This window comes from Micrasema longulum, unplaced genomic scaffold, assembly GCF_059751315.1.
Source record: "Micrasema longulum isolate JH-2025_06_02 unplaced genomic scaffold, ASM5975131v1 h1tg000698l, whole genome shotgun sequence".
Taxonomy (NCBI): domain Eukaryota; kingdom Metazoa; phylum Arthropoda; class Insecta; order Trichoptera; family Brachycentridae; genus Micrasema; species Micrasema longulum.
The window spans coordinates 467,278-479,211 of record NW_028277894.1 but is presented as its reverse complement, the minus strand read 5'-3'; the positions used below and the strand labels follow the sequence as shown (position 1 = coordinate 479,211).

At 30.3% G+C, this 11,934-nt stretch overlaps 1 protein-coding gene across 1 annotated transcript in view; it reads left to right on the top strand.

The window, feature by feature from the left end:
* The window catches only part of LOC148279585 (dopamine receptor 1-like), a 383,623-nt gene that overhangs the window by 209,258 nt on the left and 162,431 nt on the right, over window positions 1-11,934 (top strand). The window lies entirely within an intron of this gene.

Sequence of the window (11,934 nt, the reverse complement as noted above, 5' to 3'; positions counted from 1 at the left end):
TTTTGAGCTTTTTTCATGACATTATATTGATTTTCAATGCTCAAAAACGATTGAAATGCGGTAAAAAATGACACTGTCCCATTTAATTATTACAATAACGCGGCAAATGTTCATCGGTCACTATGATAAATTACTGTCACCTATAAATTATCAGGTGTTGAATCAAATTGAGAATAAGTAATGCTATGTATAAAAATGCTTTTAGTCCAGAACACCCATTTTGTATATTTAAGGCTTAAATATATCTGTTTGGTTCTAAATCTAAAGTATGCGGTGGTTATAACAATGTCGTATCATCAATCTTTGTGATATGTTAGAAATACTTTGTTGCGAGAGACGAATGATTTATTGCAGGGGGATTTTATTCAAGTGTTTTATTCAGTTTGATAAATACAACGTCAGATTTAATATGAACGTTATAATTTTTAAACGTCAATTTAAAAATGTAAAAAATATGACTTTTACATTTGTCTATTTTTACCTGAAAGACGTTTTTCATATGAGGCAAATACAATACAAATAAATTGCGGTAATGATATTATGAAGAAAACTGTCATTTACATCATTTTATATAATCTTTATTCGGTATTTAGAAAACGCATATTTTTTTATGATACATTACTTTTGATATGAATAATATTTTAATGGAACTTTTTTTTGTCTATGCAAGAAACAGTGATTGTGACTGCCGAATTATAGAAAAGGTCGATAATACAAAATATTTATTTGCACAACGATAGTTACTTAAAATGGAACATTCACGTAGATAAGACAGCAGCCAAACTTAGAAAAATGATATATTTATTTTAAAACATTGGAAACATCATAAGCAAAACAACTTTAATTCATGTAAACTATGCTCTAGCACAATCAATTTTTAGTAACGGAATAATAGGATAGAGAGAAACAAGTAAAACCACATTTGAGCCATTAATGATAGCACAAAAAGCCTTACTAAGAGTTGCCAACAAAAAGCCTCACTAATACTTTACAGACAGACTTTTTACAGAATTTCTAGTACAAGACATAAGACAAAAATACATAAAGACAATTTTAAGACATTTTAATCAAAATCTTGAAAGAAATAATAACGGACTGCAAATTTAAGACACTAGGCAATGACAAAAAACAATACTTCTGCTCCCAAAGAAAAAAACAAATAACGGACAAAGGCATTATACTTTTCTGGCCCCTAAACTGTACAACTTTTTAAGCAAAGACATATTAGTAAAAAAAAGATAAGCAATATTTTCAAAGGTCGAGTCCATAAAAGGATTGCTTAAAAGACTAGACAGGAAGCTGAGGAATATGATTCATATATCAGAATATAATTTTAGTTTCTTGACAGTCCTTTCTCGTTTTATAGATGGAAGGTATAATTTAAAATCTTTTTTTTATATTTCTTTAGAATTTTTACACACTAATTGATGTGAAAGTAAGTACAATTATGTATAAAATAAATAATACACCGACACTCCGGAATGTATCTGTGGGCCAGTCGAGTGGCTACATCCATAAATATAAAAAAACCATATTGATTGCACCTATTGTAAAAAAAAAAATTGTTCTGAACTATGTATTTGTATTTTATATTGGATGAAATAAATAAATATCTAAAAGTTTCTATATTGTCCGCCATTCAGGATAACCAAAAAACCTGTCCCCTCACACAGGAAATTTCAGCTAGGGTATAAACAGTGTGTTACATCGTTTCAATTTACATCGTACATAAATCATACTTTACATTAGATTTTATCGTAGTTGCATATAATTTTTCATAAAATAACACGTAATTTTATGTCAAAACGGATTAAGAATATACTTTTGTGTGTGATATAGAACCAGAACCTTAGATGGCTGTCGATACTCTCAGGTAAAACTTTTAATCCTCACTGCAGTATTGTCATTTTGTGATCAATCAAATTCGCATGGTCAGCACAATCACTTTTTTCTAATTTCCCAGTATAACAGTGAAGTAAAACAGTGTTAGTTCCAAATTAAAACCTTGGCCGCACGCTCCAGATCCCGCCTCGGAAAGGAAAAAGAACGTAGTAATTCAAACAAATCAAACAACGGCACAAAACCCAAATACATATAAGAATCATTTTAAGAATAATTTGCCCTATACAACATGCACTCAAGCAACAGAAGAAAAACAATGCGTATCTATACCAAATCACAGAGAAACATCAACTTATCAAGACACTACTGCCAAAATCCTAACACAGATCCTAACATGATCCCTACTGAACTCAGGCGAAATTACTTCTCGTCATAGTACTGAATTCCTCACAAAACCATTATCCTAATACCAACAGTAGAAACAATTCTATGCAAAGACCTTAATTGTCCTTACCATCTCTCAGACCTTAGAGCAGACGAAACGTGTCCTAGAGCATAGTCGGCGCGTGGTTCTCTCGATTTAGTCTTTTATTTAGATTTGTAATTTACCACTTCTCTTCTATGGGACAAGAACAACACAGACAGTTAAGACAACCGATGCAAGTACCCAAGTATGTATCCTTTTATTTCAAACTGGTTTAGTATTCACGGTAGGCCTTTACTCAGTTCCTCCTATTTATCCACCCATTCGCTCACAAAATGAAAAAAATCTTTAATGTTAGTTGGATTAGCCAATAAGCTTGGATTCCACATCGGCCTCGTCACCTTTGACACACCGTTCAGCACGTTTTCCCTTCCAGTATCTAAAATCGGCCAATGCCATAGGATATATATATTGAGAGACAGTGAAACAGACCTCGATTGCATTGTTGTTTTTAAAAAGTATACCATTGACTTTGTAAAAAATGAAGTAATAAAAAAACGGACGTAGCAAACTCTGGTGACAACCGTAATCAAGCGTAGGTTATACGGTTGGCTGTACTATCAACATTTTCAAATAATATCTCACCTACACTCCCCGGAGAGTCAAAAAGCATTCTTCTAAAACCCGACCCTAGCCGGCATTAAAAAAAACCAGAGAGACTCAGCAGTCATACGGAATGTTAGTTAGTGTGAATGCGCTTTCACACTGATTATCTCTTCACGTAACAAAAGTGATCGATTAAAGGTGCTATTGGTGTTCTAACGTTGTATTCTATGTACTTCTTACTGAGTGCGGAAAGGGAAAATATGATGACAAAATGAGAATATTTAAAAACACAATTTAATTCATTTCACAGAATACATAACACAAATCATCCTTAAAGCTGATTAATTTTATTAAATTAAGGAATCAAGGCGACAGAATAGAAACGGATTCGGGAGCTAATAGAATCAGGTTACTGAGTCAAATAATGCTTCCGGGAAAATTAAACTCCTTTTCAGGAAATTTCGCATTTTCCGTGAGCTTTTTCGGCAACTTTGGATGTCAAATTAGGTATGAACGCTGGCTCGGGTGAGCTTTTCTTGTCAATTTGTGAATAAGTCAGTTTGTTTAGATATTCTGACTCGAGAGAACTATTTATCGACAGGTTGAAAGTTTCGTGAGATCGGTACGTGATTGTCTACTGACTACTGAGTATTGTTCGAAATTACTTGTTCACGAACAAAACTTTAGTTACGTTAAAATTAATAACTATTCTCATGTGTTATGCGTAGGAAAGTTGGTTGGCAAATTTAAGGCGATTTTCATGAATCTCCTTGATAAAATGGTTAAGTAGCAATTTTATTTTATTTTCTTTGTCTATACGCCTTTGTTGGACAAAAATAAAATAAAATTATTAATTGGCATTTTATCAAAGTTAGTAAACTTAAAAAAGATGTGAATAAAAGTACTCAGTGTCCGGACGGATTGAAGATACAGTTATGTGCGTGAAACAGAACCAGAACTTTGGACGAGTGTTTTTGACTCGATGCTCTGAGGTAAAAATCCTGAATAATTAAATCGACTGGCAAAAAGTTTGCCTCGTTCTGTAATGGTTAAGGCATTTTCCTACCATACTTGAGGTTGCATTTACAAAAAATATTGATTACAAAGGTGAATTTTCACTGCAATTTTTGTCCCTGGACTGGCACCTGAAGCCTAAATAACGTAAATTACTTTCATGTAACAGGTATTATTATTATGGATAACTCATATAGCGCCATATTCGTAATAAAATTCCTGAAGGGCGCAACACTGGATTTTGTGTAGACATGCAGTGCCCTATGTACCACTGAGTGCGGAATGGGAAATGATGATAGACAAAGAGTCAATGCTTTTGTACGGGCATGTGAATGTTTTGGCTTGTTGATAATTTATTTATTTGTTGCGTTAATTGCTCATTTAAATACCGTGTCTATAACTAAACATGTACAGACACTTAAAATTAATAACGTTTTTTCATTAAATATTTATTTATTAGTGGACAGGCGCCGTGGCGCAGTTAGTTAGACGGCCAACTGTGAAACTGGCGTCGCGGGTTCGAATCCCACCAGCTTGCAAGAAAGAAATGCAAGAAATATTTTTTTCTCAATTGGTCTAGGTGTTGTTGTGTATTTTTCATTACCTCCTTTCACATCCCTTCTATTCCACCTTCTGACAAGTCTCAAAATAGAGACTAAGCGGGTTATTCCTAAAAATATGTATATATTTAAATGACTAATCATAAATTTTAAAAATACACAATAAATAATTATTTTTACGATTCAAATTGCGAAATCAATCCGTGTTAGCAAAATATGTATTTGAAGCCAATTTATTTTAATTTAAAAAAAATATTGAACTATGACTTGATACTGCTTACTTAGCTACTGCTTACTCATAGTAAAGTAAGAAATGAATACAAGTCTTATTTAAGCTTTGAAAGTTATAAATTAAAATAACAAACTTAAGCATGTACGAGCGTGCATTTTTTTAAACACAAATACCAGATTTAAAATTCGAGATTTATATTTATTTTTATAAAAACTTTTTTTGCTCTCCTTAAATAATTTCAGATTCATTTATTATGAATGCACTTAAATTTATGTTATTATTTTTCTTCTTCACGTGTCATTTCGGGTACCTCCGACGTTGACAATCACTTGGGAGAAAGCTTTTCTATCCTGAGCAGCGCGAAACAGTTCCTCCTCAGTTCTAATCCCGGTCCATGGTCAAATGTTTCGAAGCCAGGAAAGCTGTTTTCTTCCGATCCCTTTACGTTTCTCAATCTTTTCTTTCGTGACAAGATGAAGTATGGCATATTTATCACCTTTCAGCACATGTCCAAAATGTGAAATCTTACGGAGCTTAACAGTGGTGAATAGTTCTCAGTTAGTATTGGCTCTACATAAAATTTCATTGTTGGATATCATATCAGTCCAAGATATTCTTTACATTCTACGGTGGATCCACATTTCAAATGCTTCAAGGTGGTTTATAATATTGACTTTTAGAGTCCATGCCTCTACACTCTACAGTAAGACAGACCACATATAATATTTGACCATTCGTTGTCTCAGCTTCAGGTTTATACTATCGTCACATAGAAGAATTTTCATTTTGTGAAATCCTGTTCGGGCTGCTTCTATTTTGCATTTTATCTCAATGCCTGGGTCTAGACTTTTAGTGATAATACTACCTGAGTATTTGAATTGTTTTACTCTCTCAATACTGACACCTTTAAGATTGAGTTTTAGATTTAGACAACTCTCTAGGCTAAAAACCAGGTTGTTATTATATAATCACGTTGATTTTTTTTTTACAGAAACTCGAAAATGTGGTCGGGACTATAATGTACACGCTCATTTAAGTAATATAAATAGATACATTCATATAATATTATACTGACATTTACACATAAAATAAAAGAAATTATTATACGATTTCAAAAAATAAGAATTTGCAATTGAGTTTCAAATACTTTCATAATTTTATAACTCAATTTTTTATTTTTTTTATTTCATAATACACAATTTAATGATTTAATTTACAATCATATTATTGTTCAATTACTATTAATAAATGTATCACAAGTATTGCATATTTAGTCAAAGTAATGACCTCTCAACTATGATTTCCTACTGAATATATAATATATAAAATACTTAAATGAACACAACATCTTTATAAATTAATTTATTTTTACATTTAAACTGTCTAAAACATATACATTGAACATAAATTAAGAAAATTCGTATAATCATACATAAACAAACATAGTTTAATAGTAATATAGTAAAAGTAATGTCATAATAGCAATTAAAAGTACAAACAATAAAAATGGATTGATATAGCATTAGAAACAAGTAAATACACATAAGTTAACGAAAGTTTTTACAAAATAAACACGAGAATAAAAAAGAAAAACATTTTTATACTTTAAAAAAGTTTAAGAATTATATTGCGAGAGAAAAATAGAAATCAGACTCGTTTTATAACTATCAAGTCCAGAACCAAATATATCAGCCTTGTCCTTAAACTGATTATCATATCTGTGGAGCCTAGGGATAGGCGAGTGCATGTGATTGTTGGTCCTAGAACTTGCAGAACAAAAAGGAGATCTGTGGCGGGTGTGTCGACCAGGTACACGGAAACACACCAACTTCAGCAAATCTGGACAGTCAATGAATGAATTGATCACTTTATAAAGTAATATTAGGTCTGTTAAAAGTATTCTCTAGGAAAGTTTAAAAAGATTTGGCAAAGAAAAAAAAATATTTTGATTAAATAAAACAGCTAAAATATGACATGTAGTTTGAAATTAATGTATTTTAGAATTTTCTTCTGGACGCGCTCAAGTGAATCAGAATGTACACAATATGAATTGGGATTGATGTGATATTTGTAAATTTTCTCAAACCATTTTTTTAATGCATTTTTTTATAACATGAAAAAAAATTCTTGAAATTATCCAGAAAAAGGAATATCGGTGATTTTTTACTGAACCTGAGGATGAGTGCACCTAAATTTATATGCTAAATAAGTGAATGGTTGTTTATTTTTTTGTTACAATAAGTTAATTTAACTTGTTTTTTTTTCAAGGTGATAGCAATCATGTTTGTGGCAAAAATACTTTATTCAATAATATAAATAAAGAGACTAGTTTACTTGGGGCTAGTTGACCCAATTATTCAATATGGATTAAGAATATGGGGACTAAGTCGTATACGGATAGAGTCTTGAAGTTACAGTTACAAATTTAAAAAAATATCGTACCTGTAAAAATAAAGAATGACGCAAAAGACAACAATAAAATATTATTTGATATTGTTAACGTTTTGCCAATTAACAAACAGTGTCAGTAAAAGATAATGATAGATCATTTCCTCGATTGCAATTTTAAATCCAAAATAAACCACCAGATCATGACCCGACAAATATCGGCACAGCAGCTGATGGTACCACGACAGAAAAAATACTATGGTGACATAACAATGAGTAGTGTAGTACCAAAACTATACAATTTAATACCAGCTAAAAATCGTGAAGAAAAAAACCTAATTTCATTTTAAAAAATTTTTAAACAGCAAGTGAAACTTAAGTGTATATTTTATTTTTCAATTATTATTAAACTATGTACTTACTTATACATTAAAAAAATAATGTAATGTAACCCGCAGACAAGCTTCGGCTTTACGGGAGCAAAAATACAATTATGTATGTTACTTATTTGTTATAATGAATTAAACTTTAAAAAAAAAAAAAAAAGATAAACATATTTTTTGCTGCATCATCTCAAGAAAAATGTTTTTTTTTGTTGTATCGAATCTATAGTATTCTCGTAAAATAATAGAGCTAAAAGCTTTTTTTATCATACAACCCTTACGTCAATATCTTTTAAAATAATATTTTGTCATAACTTCATAGAAATCAAACCTGTAAAACGGTTTCCGGGTCTGTTTCCTGCCCAGATAAATGGGGTGGTCGCACAATGAATCGGATTTTCCTTTTTTCATAAAACACGGGGTGGAAACTGAAAATGAATAGCAGAGTGCAAGATAGGGGTGTTAAATTACCACCCTTTGTTACATGTGACAATGGATTGCTTACAAAAGACTACATTTTGCGTAAACAGCTGAAATAGAAACTGAAAGAAAACTTTTCCAGTCATCCTTTTCAATTTTAGTATAATTCTTTTGCGCCTAAAAAGGTTTCGTTATCATAAATGCTGAATATTTTAACAAAAGAACAATCAATATTTTTGATGCCTTTGTGATGAAAATATATTTTTATTACATTCCTAATTTATTTTCTTCACAACAACAAACACCTACATTGAACTTTAAGGTCAAATAAACTGGCAACTGGTCCAAAAAAAGGGGAGAATTCAACGGTCTTTTAGAAATCAAAACATTGTTTTTAAAAATTGTTTGTTTTCTGACATACAGTGAACTCTACTTATTGTGATGACGATGAGAATTATAACTTTTGATAACAAAAAACGTTAGATAAAACTCGGCAGACAATGAAAAAAATTTCACAAGCATTATTGAAACAATATTTTAATACCAACTCAACTTAATTGTCATTCCTACATTGATCTCACTTTGTATTTATATTTTAATTGAAAATTTAAGAAGTTTACTAAAGATAATATTTCGTTTTATATAAATTGTCTTTACATTTTATAATATTGACCAGTCTGGAGATGCCTATTAGAAGGTGAAAGCGCTAATTGGTCAAATAAATTGATGGAAGTCTAACCAAACAATTTTGAATTGGTAACTTATATATAATTATAAGTTATAATTTCATAAGTATGGAATTCCATCAACAATTGTCAATAAATAATTTAAATCAAAATCAATGAAGTATAAACAATATTTTTTTTTTGTCTTATTCAAAATATAAAACACCCCCTTAGAATTCACGAAAATGGTATTTTATATTTCTAAACTGCTATCCGCAGTAGGATTTTGAAATGCTCATTCATATTCCTTAAATGTACTTTTATTTATTTCATTCAAAATGGTTTTTATAAATTATTTCATGTCGTCCTGTTGAGAACGGGACTTGGTTTTAAATTGGCATTATGAAGTCATTTTAACTTGGATAACTCATCTCGATTCCGAAACATTTTATAACCGCCTTGAACTTTCTTATTTGACCATGAATAATCAACGACAAATCTTATTTTTTTCGAGTTCTTAAAATGATAAGGTTTATTTTTAAGGATTCCAAAAAAAAAGTAGCAAAAAGCTTTATTTTCAAGAACCATCTATAAAATAGTGATTAAAAAGATATTTTTAATTTTCAAACGTATGTTAACAAGCAAATAAACTAATTTTAAAAAACACACGAGACCCACCCTATCCTGAACTCCATACAGAGAAAAATTGTGAATGTGGGTGTTTTAGAATATACCAACCAATTTTAATGAACTTGTTTTTTGTAGTAAAAATAGGATGTTTATAAAATATAATAAATAAATATAAATTAACATATAAAAATAAAAATTAATGTAAAAGGAACTTCCTCTCTAAACACAAGATTTCACTTAATTAGGGAGGTGGAAACGTTATAATTAACTATGTTTGTACAAACAATTTTTAACTGAATATTTACTTGGTCGAAAAAAAAATTTCTATAAAAAAATACTTTTACAATTGTGGGAAATATTTATCCACTATTATCTTCAGCATCACTTTACTAACTTTGCTTAAGTATGTAACAGAAAAAATCTAGATCTTTTTTTACAATTTAAAAGAGAAAACTTATACTCGTATATGTATTTATTCCGTTCAGAAATATATTAATTAGTATCGAAAAATAATAATCAATTTCCTTTACATCAGCTTTATTAATATAAAAGTACGGAATAATTGAATGGGGTGGTGTTTTAAGAATAAATATTTTCCTGGTCAAAAAAAATACAAACATCGATAAAGAAATAAATAACAAGATAAAAAAAAAAAATGAATAAACCATTATTGTAATTATTCTCATTAATAATAAAAATTTCATTAAAAAAACCTTTTACCACTGTTTAATTATTTTTATTAAATAGGTTTTTAGCTATTCAATCTTTATTTCAAAAAAATCTATGAAAATAACATAAATAGTAGTGTTTTACGTCACAAAATGTAAGTACGCGACCTAAAACAACTACTGGTAACATCTTAATTCCAAAATTGAAAACAACTACAGCACAACATCATTATACTCACAGAGGAATATTTTTTCTTTAATGAAAGGAAAAAATAAAATGCAGTTAGGAATACATGTTATTTAAGAAAAAAAGTGATATTCATAATGTTTTTGTGTAACACTGATTGAAGAAAAAAATAAAGGAAAAAAGAAAAACCAATTTCTGTAAGACGTCACTCCCCATTATGTACACAAGAATATTTTTTTTCTTTTACGAAATGGGAAACATGAATGTAAATATATGTATTAAATTTAAATAAAACATGTATTTAGTTGTAATATTTATTAAAACTAAAAAAAAAAAAAAAAAATTTATTTTATGTTAGTTTAATACTAATCTTCCGTTGCCTTGTCTGGACCCCCAGCATTGGCGATCACTGTAGTGAAAGCATCTCTGCCTTGCGCTACTTGGAACAGGTCTTCAACTTTCCTCACTCCTGCCTAATTCCTTATATTCCGCAGCCAGAACAATAATTGCCTTCCGCCAACCATTCGCCGCTGAAGGAGGTGATATAAATCTTCTCTCAGTACATGACCCAAATATAAGACCGTTCCAACCTTCACACTCGACGACAGTTCTCTGTTGGCTGGCGCTCTCTGTAGTATGTCTGCATTACTGACCATATTGGTCCACGATATTTCGAGCACTCCGCGGTGTATTCATATTTTCACAAATTTCTTCAAAACCTACTTTCAGAGTCCGGGTTTTACAAAAATACGGTCTAAATTTCTACGTCTTACGCTTTTGCTCCAACTTGATTTAAGTAGTGCTTTTAGCTCTGTTGATTTTGAACTGCTTCTCGCTATACTTAAGTCCTTGAATCTATCTTGAAAAAAACGTGAACTTCTCATAAATCCAACAAAAATCCAAATTTTACTTGTTGGTAGTAAAAAAATGTATTCAAAAGTTTTTCCACACTTCCTTTTTTCGAAATAGATACAGATATTCCATTCATGATTTCAGTCAAATACTTATAGGTATTATCATTCATAAACATTAAGGGTGGTCTGATTAGGTTTAAAAAGTTATTCGTAAATTTTATAGCAGTTTGCACTCACTTAAAAGATTACAGAATTTTTTACCAATTAATGTTAAGCAAACATTAGTCCAAGGCTTACTTCTTCCACTTCTTGACTACTTTTTTTTAAAAGAAACAAACAGTCGACAACAATAAAGTAACATTAAAAAAATACAGTTTAAAGACAGACCAGCAAAGTTTCTAAATAAGAATCATACATATTATCAAATTGTGTTACACCAAAAGGGTGTGTTTATGTGTATTTGAATGAGAGTAAGTGTAGATGTGTATTTATGTGTATAAGTGTATTAGCGTATCGCAGTCAGAAATAAGGAGTCTTAATTTATTTTCAAAAAAATTAAGGGGCATGTAAAATATATCTATAGACGAAAAAAAAGGATTTTAATTAGAGCAAGAACGATGAGGAAAGAGTGTTGTGCATAGTTAGTGCCACAGACTAGCATATGGAACAAATACTTATTTTTTGTCACGCAAAAAGGGACATTGAGATTAATTTTGGAGAGTAGGTTAAAAGAGTCTACTTTCTTATTTAATAATTTATGTAAATAGCATAATTCAGATACTGTGCGTCTATTCTCAAGGGTAAAAAATCTATTTTGTTTGGCAGATTGGCTGTAAGTACTAAGCGTTATATTGTTTTTATAATCTAGGTATTTTAAAAATATGCGAATGTATGTTATCTAGATGCTAACTCTGAATTATTTGATAAGTTAGAACGATTGCAGAATGTTTGTGTGCGATATGTCTTTGATCTTCGCAAATTCAACCACATAACCAAATACCGCACGCAACTACACTGGCTCAGTATCAGGCATAGAAGAAACATTAACATTTTATCACTTT